This window comes from Strigops habroptila, chromosome 10 (assembly GCF_004027225.2).
Source record: "Strigops habroptila isolate Jane chromosome 10, bStrHab1.2.pri, whole genome shotgun sequence".
Classification (NCBI taxonomy): Eukaryota; Metazoa; Chordata; class Aves; order Psittaciformes; family Psittacidae; genus Strigops; species Strigops habroptila.
Window position 1 is genome coordinate 36,618,521 of NC_046359.1, and position 15,941 is coordinate 36,634,461.

A 15,941-nucleotide genomic window follows, 5' to 3' on the forward strand; every position below is an offset into this window, starting at 1 on the left:
CAGGATGAAGCTACAGATGAAGTGTTCTTCAAACAATGGGGAGAAGATTCGCACTCGCTAGTCCTTGTTCTCACGGGGGACTTCAACCTACCAGATGTCTGCTGGAAGTACAATTCAGCAGAGAGGAAACAGTCCAAGAGATTCTTGGAGGGTGTGAAAGATAACTTCCTGACCCAGCTTATTAGTGAGCCGACTAGGGGAGATGCCTGGCTAGATCTGCTGTTCATGAACAGAGAAGGACTGGTGGGTGATGTGATGGTTGGAGGAGTCTTGGGCAAAGTGATCATGAAATGATTGAATTTTCTATCCCTGGTGAGGTCAGGAAGAAGGTCAGCAAAACCTTACACTTTTGGAGGGCTGACTTTGGCCTGTTTAGGATGCTGGTTGAGAGTCCCTTGGGAAACACTTTGTCCCTGACGGACAAAGTGGTCCAGGAAGGCTGGACGCTCTTCAAGAATGAAGTGCTCAAGGCACAGGAGCAGGCAGTCCCTAGGTCCCAAAAATCAAACCGGTGGGGAAGAGACCAGCCTGACTGAACAGGGAGATAGTGCTTGTACTCAGGGAAAAAGAGAATCTATCACCTGTGGAAGAAGGGACAGTCACCCCATGAGGAGTACAAGGATGGGTGGTGTGACTATTAACGAGCAAAGGGTAATCAGGTATTGGAACCGGCTTCCCAGGAAAGTGGTAGAATCACTGTCCCTGGAAGTGTTCACACACCGTGTAGATGAGGCCCTCAGTGCCATGGGTTAGTGGTGGTATTAGCAGTGCTGAGGTAATGGTTGGACTTGATAATCTTAAAGGTCATTTCCTACCTAGTTGATTCTATGATTCTGTGATCTGTTGCCAAACCTGTATAAGTATGTTACTGTTAAAAAGTCAGTATTTAACCACAATTACCGTAAAGGGGTATTTCATATGACAGTAGTTTCCTGCTGCGTTATGTTTCTCTGTACACAAAGAGCAAATGGATGGTTTTAATTAGAGGAGGGGGGCCCTTCTAGCTGTATCTGCATTGCTTTGAACACACAATGCATTCTTGCTTCATTAACCAATACAGTTATTTAAGATTTAAAAGTGCAGCCCACAAGAAAACCCCAAACCAACAGAAGTATACCTGTTACAGAATTGGGGATATGTCCCTGCATAGAACAAGTTCTGTTACCATAATAACCTGATCCAACCTTAGTGAATCAGTGAAAACCTCCCCATTGAGATGAATGGGCTTTGGATCATACCTAACCCTTTAAAACCCTTCCAAGGCAAGACAATGTGCCTCATGCCTAGCCCTGCAAAACAGGGCACTTTGTGCTGCATGGTTCTTAATGAGGGAATGTCTGCTGCATTTTAATAGCATCCTTTTAGGCACTGGCCCAGATGAGCGCTCCGTCAGTGGCTGTTTAGACACTTAACATTGAGTGCTCATTGATTAAAACCCAAACACAGCTTCACAAGCCGGGACCAGTCTGTCCTGACCAGGCACCAGACTGATGTCCCCTCCATGCTCATTCTCTCCCTCTTTTCCTAATGTCCAGTGCTAGTCCCATGAATGGTGAAATTTTTACTGCATGGTGACAGAGCTCCAAGGGGAGAGGTGAAGATCTCCTCTTTTCTCTGTTTCCCTTCTTCACCAACACTCTTCCTAATTTGGACTGCATTTGGGAATTAAATGCCCCGTGAGAAGGTAGGAGATGGGCTGAGAAAGGTGCTGAATCTCCCCTTCAGTCAGATGCCTTAAAAATGCAGTTATACAAAGGCTAGGGTAGGAGGTGACATCCCTAAAGTTTCATTTTTGAGAGATGATGACCATAGGAGAGGACCTGCTGGATTCAACCCTCAAGGAAAATGGAAGGTGGAGGAGACATCTAGTGGGTGAATATTACCAGGTTCCCCTAAAGCAGCTCACATCATGCAGAGGCTTTCTGATGAACCTGATAAACTTGGGGTCCAACAGGGATCTCATGAACATGTGTTCCTCTAGGGCTTGGTGACAGGTAGAGATTCTGGTTTGGGTCACAGCTTTAAACCTTGATGCTCCTCCCCTACTGAAATGCTTTATTAAAATGAAACCTAAACCCAGAGACCTCACAGTGCTTTTTGGAATGGGTAAATATAATTATTTCACAGTTTTGGATGAGGTAGGCAGGATTTCTAAAGATAGCCATATGTCTAGTACCAGGCAGGGAAGCCTTTAGCGTTTTCCCCCACAGTGATTAAACGGGTAGGTGCTTGAGGGTTTCAGTGAAGATTAACCTGAATCCCACTGTGTATTTATCTGTACTTTAAGATATCTGAGTAATCTGAGAACCCAGCCTTGGGGGATTTGCCCAGAATCCAACAGGAGGCAGGTTTCAGATCTGGTAACAGAACATGGCTTTCCTCATCTGCTGCTTGCTCCACAAGCACTGATGGGCTTCAGCTCTGCTGCTTCTCTTGTTCACTCCTTCATGAGGGGTCCTGTTTGACCTGTATTTTAGTAGTGGATTGTAGACAACAGGTTTATACTTTGTGACTGAAGGTAAAGGAATAAGGGGCAGAAATAATTCATAGGAGATACTTATAAATATAGATATACAAAATTCTACTGCTTTGATATAAATAAGAATTTAAAGTTACTTAATAGGCTAAGTACCATTTTACATCTGGCCTGTGGAGTGTTTTAGCAGGCTCAGCCTGTTTAGATTGAGCAGATACTTATTGCATACTAATCAGAATACTTACTGATTTAGCACATTTGATGTTTTTCATCTAGCTAATAGGAATCTCTTTAGTCGTTCTTTTACTCCATAAATACTTTTCCTAATGTCCAGTGCTCTTTTTTAATATGCAAGTCCTCTCTCCTGAATCTGAAGAGCAAAATTAAATAGGATGCTTACGATATCACTTGTAAATAAATAGCTCTATACTATTAAAAGCAGCTGGCTAGTAAGGACTGTAAAATCAGCATCTTTTTGTGCTTTCAACCAAAGCATAAATGATCTTCATGGCTGGGAGTACCATCAAATCCAGGTCTGGGATAATTTAAGTGCAGAGATCCTAGAGTTTGTTCCAAACCCAAGGAAAATAAGAGATCACAAATCATTATGTATCTACTGTATTTTTCCTGCACTACCTTATTGCTGAGCTGCAGCGCCTTATCAGCGCTTCCTTCTGTCGTTCCCTATTGCCAGACACCTACAAAATGCCTGCAAAGCCTTCGACATGAAGTAGGAAAGATGATGCCTGTCTCCGAGTTATGAAGATCATTTACAATCCAAATATTTGAAGATGTTGCTAGTTATATGGTAACCAGGACCTGTGTAACTCAATGCTTTAATTAAAGGTTTCTGTTGACTGAGGCATGGATGATAGCTGATTTGAAAGCTATTGCTGCAGCTAAGTTTTATCTGTCTCTAAAACCGACACCAGAAAACATGTAATTCAGAGTAAATATACATTTTAAAAAGCTAGCTGCTGGCTGGTTGCTGTGCAAATGCAATCAGCTATTGGTAAGCTGGCATGATGGGAGGAATATCTCTGGTGGGGAGAACTGCACCCTCCAAGAAAGCCTGCTTCTTGCATTTTCTATCAGTTTGTGGCTGTCAATGGTTTTAATCTCTTCCAGGATTCTCTGTCCGCAGTAAATGCCATCTGAGCAATTCTCTGGGGGTTCTTCACAGCTTCTGACATCCTCTGTGGTTTGGCCAACGTTGCTGCTAGCGGTATTGGATTTGGAGGCTTGGTTATTTGTGTTAGTGAGAATCAATGTGGGCAAGTAGGTAATGAAGGACTTGGGTTGGCAGTGCAAGGGAATGAGCTCAAACCTTACCATATTTCTTGTTCCCAATAAATGTGAACAGAAGTCTTCCCTGAGGGGGATTTTAAGAAGGCATCAGCTGCTCTGGAGATGAATCCAAACCTCTAGACCTTTTGAGGTTTGCCCATCACTTCTTACAATCAGGAAAGAAATGCATGACTCTGCGAGGAAGGTATTTTAAGCTTGTTTTCTTTAATCTTCTGGGTTTTGCGGTTGTGACTCCCCTGAGGTCATACAGATATTTTTAAATGAATTCTCACTGCTTTGAATAACAGGGAAATAACATCTTGGTTTTCAACTTCTGTATTCTTCAGCTTTATAACTTTGGGCACTCCTCAAGTGAAGCCGTAAGTCTCGGTGCTGTTTCAAGAGTCCTTTTGTATTTACATTAATAACAAACCTTCCCCCTTGAAGAACATTTGCCATACTTCAAATGTTTATTGTTCAGCTGGGCCAGCTAACAGCTGTATTGAGCAAAGCCCCATGTGACAACCAGTGCATTCCTGGGTGATTATAGTATACTGCCAACGACTGTTTAACGCGTACATTGCGGTAGTATCCGCACGGCCCGAAGCACAGCTAAGGGGGGAAAAAAAAGAACCCCTTGCAATCTGAGCATGAAATCATTACATAGGGATATAAAAAGCAAGGAAGAGGTTGTTACACCCCTGGTAAAATGTCTTTTGTTCCTCCTTGCATTGAATTTATACCTGTTTTCTGACGGGAGAGTGCCCAGCCTGTGTATGTGTGCCTCATCATGGAGGCTTTGGGGCTGTTTTCCCCAGAGATGGCTCAGAGGTTGTTTGCAAACCACATTTGCATCAGAAAAGGGAGTCTCAAGTGTTGTGGGAGCACACCAGCATTGGGGGGGTGGCAGAGGGGGCCGGTGGTCGCTTGGACATCCTCATTTTTTTCTGATCAGTGCTGGACAGACTGCACTGATTGGATGAGATGAAGGCATTTCATTTCAACCTGCTCTTACTACTTTTCACTCAGCCTATTTATATTGAAGGGAAAGATAATATTAAAACACATCAAAGACAGCAGCGCTGAATATTGTGATATCATTGTAGAAGTGAGCTATTTCCACATTGATTTCTTTTACAATCATTTCTAGCTAGCAGGAAAACCTAAAATTTGGACTTTTGGGGTTTATTATGACACAAACTTGGAAACATTGGAGGTGACTATGGCTTCCTAGCTAACTTGAATGTGTTCTTGAGTCCACACCATTTCTTGCTCTGTCCCATGCCAGATACCAATGTCTGAAAAAACACATTTCCAGACCAAAAAAGTGGAGGAAAGTATGGTTTGTCTCCTCATTTCTTCTTCATTAACTACCTCTGCCATGGTAAAGACAAAGGCATTTGGAGCAGGCTGGTTCTTAGCTTTGCTAATAATAGGAATCTTTAAAATCATCCATAGTGTTTAGATTGTTGCTCTGCCATGAGCTACTGTCTTATTAATGTCATCCAATAGGAAAAAGTGAATTACTGCAACTTCTTGATAAAAAACAGTTTTAGTGCTTGAGATTGTTTCAGATGTGGTCTGTTTGGATGGATTTCTGTGCTAAGAACAACATTTCTTCCTTAGCCCCAAAGCTAAAGCAGAAGAAAGGGCTACATACCTACTGTTGTCTTTTAGCAGTTCCCAAATACAGAAGGAAATTCTAGTCAGGCCAGCCTTTTGAATGGATTCAGGAATCTCATCCGGACTTGTCTTGTATGAGAGCCCTTTGCTTTGCTAGCCCTCTGCAGCACGCACACTGGCTGTTCTCCTCAGCAGGACAAATAATAATCACAAATGTGGGTCAAACTGACAGTTGGCTTCTTTAAAAGGGTCTTTTTAAAATGCCTGTATGAGAATGAACATTTCCAGCGAGGCCACAGGATGTTAAAGGGAATTTTGATCTGAAATTAGCTCCTTCTGATTAACTTTCATGCAGCAGGCTGTCGTGGTGCCGCCAAGAGTCTTCCTGTTAAAAAGGCTTATTTAAGGGGCAGAATAATGATAGTCTTGCAAAATGCCTGCTTTTGCAAGATTTTCAGTGTAATTTGGATGACTCAAAATGATCAGATATGATTCTTTTGAATTAAGCGTTGTCAGTAACTGCTACCATATCTTTGCAGGATATTAAAGGTTTTGAACATTGTCGTGGACCTATTTTTGTTAGGAAATAAGGCTTTGGAGGCTTCACGCTGGGCAGAAATTTGGTGCAGGTTTTGGTTTCCTTGTTTCTATTTTCTACAAACCAAAATATTCCTTAAAAGAATGTTTTAGTTCATTTAATGTTAAAAAAGGTTTCAGTTTGGAGAGAATGTTTCCAAACCCTAGATTATGTCATGCCTAATCAACTCAAAGAACTGGTTTTGTCTGGGAGCAGTTAGGTCAGGTTCTTTGGGACTTGTTTCCAAGAGATGGATAAGCTGGGAACCGAGCTGTTAACCATGGTGCAGCCCAGCTCCCTGAACCCAAGAGGAATAAATCCCCCCATGCTTTTTGTGTGCAGCTGTTGGTCTCTGTCTGCTAGCATCTTGCTAAGAAAGGTCTATGGGCTTCTACTCACTATCCTGATTTAAGTGGAGATCTGTCTGATGCTTCTACTTTTTGTCTTCTTTATCCAAAGTAGTGACTTTGGAGAACATTTTATCTGGGGCAGTGGGGAATGAGGTACAATGTTCCCCTGAATTGCTTTCCTTTCCTGTTACTATCTAGACTTAATTAGCCCTGCCATTTGCGTTTCCCAGTTGAGCAGGATGCAGCTCTTAATGATAGGGAGGTGGTTGCCCATGTAACTGTTGTTTCTGATGCAGAGCAGGGAGACAAGAGATGGAAATGGCTGTGAGCTGAAAATTAATCTATGAGCCTGTTGAAAGTTTGGAAGAAAGATTTCAGATCTTTCTCCAGCTGTGAGATGGTTTAGATAGAAACGAATCCACCAGGCCTTTGGCTGAGTGAGAAAATGCTCCATGGTAGTGGAGCCACGAGACTCTGGACACTGGGGAAGGGAGCAGGGTTGCCTTTGCATCCCTGGTGCATTGATACCTGATGTCCATTGGGATGCTCCAGTGCATCCTCCCCAAGGCTCCTGCAGGGGAGGCACAGCCACAGTGGAGTCTCATCTCTGCACTGACCTTGCTCCATGGATACCGGAGCCTGTGTCTATTTTCTGGCTGTAGTACTTAGGGGGAAGTGTGGTGTGCCGATGGGAAGCAGCTGAAAATGAACTGGCTAAATCTGCTTGGGCCTGCAATATATTTTAACTCTGACCTTTGATATCTGTTGCTGCTGCTATCTCATGCTTCCTTTATCAGAGTCTTCCAGCCTCGCATCAATTTTAAGACACAGACAGTGGACCTTGGGCAAATACTTACTGGAGATTGGGAGGAGGCTTTAACAAACTCAGTGCAGCAGAAGCACTCTCATGACGGTAGCTTTTGGAAAACCTTTCCCAGGGCAGTTGCAGCAAATCTGGGGCACGCCCTGATTTCCTTCACTTGAGATGCTGGCTGCGAGGCATGTTGTGCCATGTGAATTCTCTTCTGCATTTCAGAATGTCTGCTCCATGGCTCCTGGGGTCTGGAAATGAATTTGGGAGCGCATCCAAAAAGTGGTGGTGGGTGTGTGTCACGGCTAGTGGGTGGAAATCCCTGTCAAACAACGGGATATGAAGAAAAGGCAATGTCAATGCATACCCTAGATCCCATGTGGAAGGAGGGAGGATTCGTTTCCACGGGGTGCGTCAAGATGCTGACCCAGATCCGTGATGCTGCGGTGGTGGGTTTTACACCGTGCTGAGTGCGCAGGCAGCAGCTCAGCAGGAAACAGCCTGTACAGCACCAGTGTTTCATCACATCCCTTCCAGGGTGGTGAATGGAGAACCTGGAAGTCCCTGCAGCTTGATGGCTGGATTGGGAATTGCTTCCAACTTCCCACCCACTTCCCCTCTGTAATTACTAATACTAGCGATGGGATCCTGCTTTCAAGGTCAGCTGCATCTTTGAGGCAAGATGGTGAGCGGGTGGTTGTAGTGGGTAACCCCGAGATCCCACCTGGATCACCAAAACCAGCAGGGTTATAGCAGCGTGGCAGTGGTATCATACACACTAGTGCAGGGCTGGCTGCAGGTGTGCTCAACTGCCTGTGCACTGCCTCGGTCAGAGTTCACCCCTTTCACTTCCATCCCCATTAGTTGCTAAATGACCAGTAAATGACTAGTGTTAGTGTTTCCCCACCATCAGTCATGTAAAACTGCCAGTGTTATTTTTTGACTGGCAGTGTTCTGATAAAGGAAATGGTGCTATTCAAGCACCCACATGATGCAGAATTTGGTCTGACCTAGAGCTTATTTAATAAAAGCTTTGTCTGTTGAGCATCGCTTCCTCTTTCTGCTCAAGTTACAGGACCACAACCTCCTTTCATTTTCACTTACCTTCGGAAATCCAAGCCCAAAACTGTAAGAAGTACCAGAGAAAAGGCTGGATTTGCTTCTATGGCAAGTCTAAGGTCTAACTCAGTCTTGCTGAGACCCATTTCCACTGCCATGGACTGATGCTTCCCACTTTTTGTCCCCTTTTCTCCCTCTAGAAAGTGGCAATGATTGTACTGACTTATCTTATCAAAATGTTAAATAGCTCAAAGAGCTGAGGCTTAGAAAGAGCTTGGAGAGTGGCAGCATCATGTAATGTGCAAAGAGGTTGCATTCAATCCACCACTCAGCAAGACCCTGCCAGGAAGGACAGTTTGTATTCTTCCTTAACCGTCTTCCCCAGGATTTGGAGGGAGAGTCTCAGCAGTTTGCAAGCCATTAGGTCTCTGGATGTGCCTGCACACTATTCTAGGTTTTTTTCAGTTTCCATTTTTGATGAGGCAGCAAGAGAAGAGCCTGTCGTGAGCTCCTTGCAGTGGGCATCAGAAACACCACCGCTCCTCCAGTTTTGGCAAACGAGTCGTGACTGATGTTCTGAGTTAAAATTGCTTCTCCTTATGTCCCATTAGGAGCTGTGATGGAAAGCTTCCTGCAGATCCACTTGTGCAGCAGCTTGGCCAAGGAGGAGTTGGGTCCCTGATGCAGGGCAGTGTCAGGCTGGCAGCAGGGACCTGGGTTTTGGCACCATGCTGGGTTCCCCTCCATGCATAAGGTCACATCACTTTAACCCTTCATGAGGGGAGGAGGCAGCTCTCCTCACTGCTGAAGGCTAACACGTTAGTGCTGCATGATGCCAGCCACGTGTCTGCCCTCAAACACGCTCGTTGTGGCTGCCAGTATTGATTTCATTGAAGGGAAGCCCTCAGTTTATCAGGCCAAGCTCCTTTTTGTGCCAAGATCTGCTTGGCACAGGGGAGAGGGGCATCTGTCAGCGACTGCAGCTATGCCTGAGGTTTGCTGGTAGTTTTTAAAGCTGGTCTGTGAATGGCCATGACATTTACTTGATGGCTGCAGCTACCAGGTCACCCAGGATGTGGAGGGCTGCAACTGCTCCTTCCAGTCAGCCCAGTGGGATGAGGGAATGATCCTGCCAGCACTGTGCTGGTTAAGGCAACTTCTCCATAGTGGAGAACTTAGCATTGGTCCCCGTGGTCAGGATATGTCCCCTTTGCCTGGCGTGGGCTGCAGAAGGGCTTGGGAGCATGGGGAAGAGCTGGGTCTGATGCATGTGATTCTTCTGCTTGCTGCCTCTTCAATCTGATCTTCCCCCTGCCCCTGGTAGGACAATAAATACCAGCTGAGGCATGTATAATTCTTCCTTATCTTCCTCTGCCTGTACTTCTTTTCTTATCTGAGTGGCCAAAAATAACCTCTGCTTTATCTCCCTTCCAAAAGTTGTTCATGCAGGATGCAGGGTTGGCCTCATGGTACCCATGTAGGAGAGAGAAGCACACAGCTTGGGTTTTGTCCATAGACAAAAGGGTTTGAACTGCAGTGAGCAGGGGATTTCCAGAGGCAGGTTCGTCTGTAGCTACTGGGGATTTTCCAAGAAGGATGATCCAAAGCGGAACCTTGTATAGACCTCATGGCATCCATTTGGCTAGGCTGCATTGCACGGCCCATGTATCACAAGGCACTGCAGGAAAAAGTTAGTGTTCTGGATTCAGAGGTTTGGTGTGCTTTTTCTCTTCTGAGGTAGATTTCTTCCTTTTATTGTCCTCTTTGGTATGCTTGATCATGGTTGCTCAATGCTGGTGCAAAGAGGTGACTGAAGTGCTGGTGTAGAAATGCCCTCTGTGAAAATAGGGATAAATAGAGAGGGGCCACATCCACACCAGAAGATAAATGGGTGCAGAGTCTCTGCCTACAAATGCAGCCACCCCTGTTTATGCTGCTCTAAAGACCTGTCTTGGGGAAAGTCAGCTGAGCTATGAAGCTAATGTACTTGCTAGGGAAATTATGATGAGAAATGCATCTGCGTGTCCCTGCCACCTCCCACGTGCTTTCGTGGGCTGTTCTCTGGGCTGGAGGACATCTGATGGACTCAGAGGTTGTTCCTCCATCCATGAACCTTTCCTGAGGCAACTGTTCAGGCCAGGACGACTCAGACATGGGGTGTCCCAAGACCATGACCACATCAGAGAGGTGTTGCGGGACTGGCAGGGTTTTTACGCTGGATAGAAGGGGGATGGTGTGGCAAGAGCCTGGGTGATGCAAGTGCTGCACGACTCTTGCACTCTGGTGCATGATGTATCAGGAAGCACTGAGCTTTTTAGGCAGCTTTATTAATATCTCCCAGATAAGGATGGACAGTGGTGGTGATTGCAGGTAAATCTGGGTGGCTGGGAGCCCTCGTCACAGTTTCAGGCTCACATTAGATGTAGCTGAAAGCTTAGATGGGACAGAGGTGCCACATGGACCTTGTGCTGGGTCTCTGCATAACAGGGAACTCTGTGAGCCTGAAAAGTCCATGTGGATCAGCTGCATGAAGAAGGTGGAGGGAGATTTGGAGAAGGATGTGGAGTGAGTATTGGTCCATGCTGAGCTTTAAGCACTCAAGGAAACTTTGCAATTAAAAAAAGAACAAACCCCTCAGCGCTCCACCCCGCTGGTTTCTGTGCATCCGTGCGTGTATATCTATATATAAAGAGTTATTTTAGAAGGCTGCTCAGTCATCTGCCATCCTCCATGTCTCATTCATTCAGGAGGGTGCTTCTGCTCCTGGTGTTCCAGTAAGCGGGAGAACAGTAATGCAGGCCACACAGCGCTAACAAAAGTGTCACTTGAAAGTCAGGATTATAGCCAGGCTTCTGACATAGTGATCTCATAGAATGGTTTGGGTTGGAAAGGACCTTCAGATCATCTAGTTCCAACCCCAGCATGACCCTTACTATCATTTCCTTTTTGCCTTGCTCCTGCATGATGTTCAGTTCTTCCATTCGGATGGAGACCAGTGGCAAATCTTTGGTATCTTCAGTAGGGCCAGGATGTTTATTTCATTGCCAGACCTGGAAGACAGGTTCTTGAACGCTGTGCACCACTCATGCACCATTGAATATAATCCTTGTAATTATTTTCCCAGGTTTTGTCTTCTCCAGATACACATATCCTGAGCAGATACTAATGCAACATGTAAGCTGGAGGCAATGGCTCTGTCCTTGGTTCATCAGAAATGCTCAAGGCATGTGCTTATGTGGAGCGAAGCCTTCAATCAGTAGGTTGTTACTACAGGGTCTGGTAGTAATGGCAAAATATCTTCTTTGGGATTTGTAAAGGGATTTCTTGATAGCTTCCACTCTCCCTTTGTAATTAAGGGCATGAGCCTCAAGTGGCATAAAGATGGAGAACTCCCTTGGGGTCATTGGAGCTATTCTGACCAGCATGACAGGGGACAGTGGCCTCATTGTTACCATTGGCCTTGGTTACTCATTTTTTCAGGTTTCCATCCAGTTACTCATACCAGTTTTTCAAATGGGGTATGTGTGGTGACTAAGCGGGGTCAGATGAGTCTAACATAGTTCTTTATACTAACACGTGTTGTTATTTTTAATGTACTGATTTATGGATAGTGTATATATTGGGGGGGGGGGGGGGGTGTTGAGTATTTTACCATGTACAGAGATCTCTCCTAATATCACATCAACTTTCAGGCAGGCTTACTATTTTCCATGCAGCTGTATTGAATTGGATTTAATGCTCCACAGGGCTATGCAAAATGATGCACCAAGGGAACTGGGAGGCAAAAAAGGCTTTTAAATGCACTGTGATATTTAGCTCCCGATGTCTGTGCAGAAAGGAGCAGTCTGAGACATTTGGCAGCACTCACAGTCCCAAGAAGTACTGTCCCCGGTCTTCCTACTGTCAGTGGGTGTGCAGCACTGGATTACTTACTGTTGGATTATCATGCTCCTCTGACTCTGCAGGACCTGGAATACCAATGCCTGGCTTTACACCCTTGGTGGTAACTGCTCTCTGGTATCCGTTTGAATCTGAGAGCCTGCAAGCCTGGAAAAAATAATTCATCAGCATAGAAGTGTGTGAATCCTTCGGTTTTCTGCCAGCAAAGAGGTATCTTCAGAGGAAAACAAAACTAAACTGGCTGATTTGGTCAAGTAGATCTGAGCTGAAAAGTTGAGAGACCTATATCCTGCCTATGCATTTATAGTTACCTATAGCCTGCGCTCAGATCCTTTGTCTAAGCAGTAAGCTGAAGGGGTGGTGGAGCTGTGGTACTGCACCAGCAAGGTGTTTTGCAGCCCAAAATCTCTCAAGACCCAGGGGATACTGCAGTGTCATAGGGCATGGCCATGTTTCATAGCACATTCATCTGACTGCTATTAAACTGTGGCACCATGAAACCTTTAGGTGCATGTTATACCCTCTGTTGGTGGTGGCACTTCATCAAAACCTCTCTTCCACTGCCCCACAAGGCTTATGTATAGTTCTATATTATTTATCTGTAGTTATATATCTCATATCTATTATTATTATTTATGTATTATCTATAGTATTTTCTATATTATATATAGAAAATCCTCTCTCTGGGAGCTGACAGGATGTGAGCTGCATGCAGGTTGAAGGGGAGTGCTGGAAGTATTCACTTCAAATATGCTGCACTACTTTTCCAGTGGAAGGTGTCCCTGCCCATGACAGGGGATAGGAACTAGATGATCTTAAGGTCCCTTCTAACCCAAACCATTCTATGAGTCTATAAATTACCACCTCAGTGTCAGTTTTGATTTATAAATGATTAAAGCTCATGAATCACCTTTTGTTTCCCTTTTCCACAGCATGATAACAAATGTTTTTCCCTTAAAGTGTTTCCTGTGCTGCAAAAGTCTGACCATGAGTGATCAGCTCCAGTCAGCGCCATCCTGAATGACTGCAAATTGTGCAACATTGTCCCTTGACGGGGACAAGTGAGCTCATGTTGGGACCAGAATGTGACTCTTCTCCTAGGCATTTTTTTTGTCATTAGCAGGGGAATAAAGTCACAGAGGAGCAGGAAGGATCCTGTAATGGGAAAGATCAAACCAGAAGATTAGGAAATGGCTCACTGAAACCCGCCTGAGATTATCACAGCCCTTTTCACTTGGCTAACAGGCACGTGAGGTTAGGTCACCAGATTTTTACAGTGCTTCTCACAGTGTGGGAGCATCTCAGAGAAATTAGGAGGCAGCAAACGCATGAGGAGTAATAACACTCTGTTTTACACCAGGCATAATTAACACGTGGAAGTTCCTTTCAGAGAGAGTCTTGAGGTCAGGAGGTAAGCAGGATTAAGAGAGTGAATGAAACACTTAAAGGGCTAATGAGACTGCTCCTACCAACTCTGTTAGAAGGAATCACAAGCACTAATGAGTCGCCTTCAGGAGTGGTTGCCAAGGCTTGGATAGTGTAGCTGTTCCTTGGCTGTCCACTGAGGGGTTCATTCAGTCTTCTGCTGAATCTCTTTGCTCTCAGAGGCTCAGTATCAGTATTAGAGGGTCACTGGGATTGCCTGTAATGCCAATTTGTTTGTATAGCATGGAGGGGTTTGTATAGCAACAAAAGGGGGGTGTGTGTGTGTTATTTACACACCTATATGCACTATGTAAATTGAAACTTTTTAATATGCATAGTTGTTCAGACCTTACTGAGTTTTATGGCTGAGAAGTCTGAAGGCATGACATTGTCAAGGAGAAAAGTTGCGTTTATCACCTTTTTGCTTGCAGGCTCCATTTTATATACTGACCTCAGCAAATAGAGCAATGAAGGCAGCAGTATCAAGGAAAAAAACTGAAAACAAAGCCTCCCAGCTGCTTACCCATGCATGTTCCCAAATCCTGCACTGAGCTAGGGTTGAATTTTGCAAGACCTTTTCTTTCTAATAGGCTGAACAAGCATTCAGGTTAAAACAACCTCCTTTTCCTTTCCTGTTCTCTCCCCAAATCTGCACTGTGTATGATACACCAAAATTTGCAGTTTAAACTAAAATCTCTGAGCTTTTCCTGATACCCGTGTTTCTTTGGAACACCTCAGTGGAATGTGCATGTCCCCGTCCTCTGAGCTCGAGGTTCCTGCTGTTGCCCAGCAGGCCAGGCTACAGGACATCGATCCAGCCAGGATGACAGCATGTTTGGAAGCTCCTATCACTCTCCTGAGCCCGAGCTGAAGTTTTATTTACACTAAATTTGCCAGAATAGCATTAGTCATGAATGAAATATCCATAAGATCACACAACGGCCTTCCTAAGCTTTTATTTCATCTATTTTTTAAAGGATGTATAATTTTACAATACAATGCAGTCTTTTAAGAAATGCTGTGGATGACTTATATTCGCAGTGACAAATGGAACAGATGAAGAGACCTGTTGTTTATTGTCTGTGAGTTGCATACATCCTTCGCCTGATGAAGCAATTCTTTATGTGTGTATTGAGTGCTAATTGTTTGTGTTTGCTCTGGGGGGGACATTGCTCACTCCCCTGACATTTACAATTAGTGCTAATCACAGGCAGTGCAGTCAGGCTTAGACAGTATCTAAATCAGAAGCCAAACGGGTGCTATAGTTGTTAAAACTATAGGTGGGAACATCACTATTTCCTTCTCCAGGAGCAGAGTTATCCCTATTACAGACACCTGTGCTACCTGAGCCCCTACTGGGAATGAAGGTGTGATTCAAGAGTCAGGCCAGTGGACAGGACAGAAAACCAGGATGCCTGGGAACTGCAGGACGCCTCTTCTCTTCTGGGCTTGACACCCTGATGACAGAGCAGCAGGAGGATGAGGGCAGAGAAGAAGCAGTGCTCAGGCTGTGTTTGGGATTAGAAATACGTTCCCTGGCAGGGAAAGCTTTGGTGATTCATTATCAGAGCCTCCATGGGGCTGAAACAATTCCACTGCACGTTTCTCAATCCCTGTTCTGCTTGTCCTGCAGATAACTAGGCGACAGGCAAAGACTCTTTGGAGAAAAAATAATGTTAGAAGCGAGGCAGAGCATCACAGCAGCAGCTGGCAGAGCTGCTGAGATAAGGGCTTGTAATGATTCCCATTACCCTGTTGTTTGAGTGCTTACAGTTCACCCATTAAAATTAGTTTGGAGCTAAAAACTGACATTGAGTTGCTCATTTCCAACACTGGACACACACAAGGTAACGTTTTTATAGTGTAAGTTCCCCTTTCTTGGCAAAATCTACAGTAAATAGATTTGCCCCCATCTATTAGCTCTGCATAGACTTACGCATGAAGCTTGCAGATAGCCAGCACAGAGCTACAAGGGAAATTATGCAGGTGTGGCCCCAGAGCTTGTTCTCTGCTCTCAAAACGGGCAGACTGAGTGTATAACACATCCCAGAGCTTGTGTGCCAGAGAGAGCAGCACACAAACACACCATTGTACTCAGTTGTGCCTAATGGGACACGTAGCCAGGCTGAGCTGTGACATTTGCTGGTCCCTCTTTGGCCTCGACGCCAGAGAGAATTTATCTTACTTTATTTTTTTACCATAAGTTTCAATCCTTCACATTTTTAGTTTTGGAACCTGTTTAGTCAATGATCTATGCCCTTAAAAGGGTAATGAAACTCCAGTTCCCATCCCTTTCTGTCCTCCAACAGCCCCTGGGCAGTGCTGCTACTGCAAATAGAAGTAGAATCATGATGTAAGGCTGCCCATGTGGGCAGGGAAGTACATCTTCAGTAATACATCAGGAAAAGTCCCTTTGGAGTGCTTATTTCTGAA